The following is a 2,158-nucleotide window of genomic DNA, read 5'->3' as shown; positions in this document are numbered from 1 at the left end:
CGTGCACAGGTTATTTCAGAGCCAACTCTCCTAATGCCGTCACCTCCTGGTAAAATCAAGCTGACTCTCCTCAAGATGTGCTCTCCAACCTTTGCCCATTCCAACAATCTCATCCCCTACCTTTTCCCTGTATGCACCGGACCTTCTGTCACATGGAACAACTTGTAATTCCAAGCCACGGCCATGTTCTCTTTGGCCTCTGCATTTACTGTTCCTCCTGACTTCCCTACCATCCCTATGTCCTATGCGTGGTGAAAATCTTCTGTTTGTGGTTATTCAGATTGTATGTCAACTAATCAAATACGCCCTCTTGATTTTTGCTGTCCAGGTGTAGCACTATGTTCTGGAGGCGAGATGGAGTGACCGGTTGACCCAGTCTGCCAGGGACTGAAGTGTTTCCCAGGTTTTGAGACTCTCAGTGCTAAAAAATGGGATGCTCCTGGGCAAATGGTAGCTCATCTAAGATCTAGAGGAATAAGTTGACTCCACAGGGACAACCTCTCATCCCCAGGCATTTAAACATAGCGTCTTCTGGGTTTCCTGGTTCTTACCTCCACATTTATCTCATTCCTCTAATTGCTTATAAAAGTGTTTCCTTGAAAATTTTCCATCTCCTAAAAAGACTGTGAAACCTTGTTGGGGAGGGTGGAAGGTATGGAACATGTTTTACTCAACCTAGGTCCTGGCTCTGAGCCCAGTACATAGTGAGTGTTCTGTGAATGCTTACAAATGATTTTATAGGAGAGACCATACATCCCCCCCCCGCCCACTAGGGACTCAGGAATTAGACAGTGGATGTTTTAATAAGACAGGAGCATTCAGAGTCCTGTGACTACTGAAGGACTATTTCCTGAATTCGTATATGCTCCATTCTCTAAGGTCCCAGAAATTTCTTTTGGAAAGCAAATTGGGACAGAATCAGATTGGACAGTAATATAAAAAAGATAATACCTAAAAGACACAAGAGGAAGGACTGTCAAGAGAGTAATTCTAATGCATAGAGACAGAAGGTATGTGTGGAGGGGTATAGAATAAAGAAGGGTCTCATTAATGCATTTTTAAATTTAAATGCTTCACTATTACAGCAAGGATATAGTGATTATCAGTAAAGGAATGGCTATAACTAGACACAAAAAAGAAAAAAAGAAGGCACCCTGCTCCGATTTTACAGGCAAGTTTCAGCAAAATATCAAGAGTTGGTTTCAAGCTAACATGAACTGTCCCAGAGAACTGGTAAACGGGTCATCCCCCTAATTTATTTCATGAGACTGAGATACTCCTGGCATCAATCAGGCACAGACAGATGATAAATAGAAATTATGTGGCAATTTCACTTATGAATGGAGATATACACATTTTAAACAAAATATTAGCAAGTCGCAATTTGGTCTTTTCTCAGCCCGCTGCCCATTGGAAATAAATTCTTCACTCCCATCACAGAACTTAGATATGCACATCTGGGCTGTTGGATAAATTTGCAGAACTTCACCTTCATTTACCCAGGAGCTTGGAAACTTGAATCTGGACCCCTATTAACCTGAGCTGACAGGCAGGAATTATGCAAACCTAAGTAAAGGGTTTAGATGCTGGGCAACCAACAAAATGCCAGATGTCCACTACATAGCCCTTCATCTTTTGACCGCTGAGACTTTCTTTTTTTTCTAGGTCTAAGGGTGTAGTTTGGAGAAGAGAAAGATGTTCTCAGATTCCTCTTTAGAATCTGGCCTCAGCAGCAACAGGCTCAAAGCCCAGAGGTTCTTGAGATGGATGGTAATTCCTCTGCAGGAAGCATTTGGAAATGTGTGAAGACTTGTTTCAATCCATCGTGAGAACTTACTAGAATTTGACAGCAGGAGAAAGCTAAGTGAAAGGACCCTCAGTGCACGGAACAAACAAGTGGAAAAAATTGTCCTACTTTATGCCCACCCTGTCTTGAGGAATTGTTGGACCTCACCATCCGTGAGGGGACATCTGTCAGTGCAGCTGGTGCCACACTCAACAAGGGGGCCCAGAGCCAGGCCAACCGGGCCCTTGGGGGATGTCAGGGACACACTTTATCTGCCCCGGACAAGATGAAGGGAGAAGAGATTGAAAATATTCCCACTACAGAGACAAATGTGGACCTGGAATCTTGTCTATTGCAGTTAAATTTCTCCTG

The sequence above is a fragment of the Neofelis nebulosa genome, chromosome 3 (assembly GCF_028018385.1).
Source record: "Neofelis nebulosa isolate mNeoNeb1 chromosome 3, mNeoNeb1.pri, whole genome shotgun sequence".
Classification (NCBI taxonomy): Eukaryota; Metazoa; Chordata; class Mammalia; order Carnivora; family Felidae; genus Neofelis; species Neofelis nebulosa.
This window is presented reverse-complemented; position numbering follows the sequence as displayed.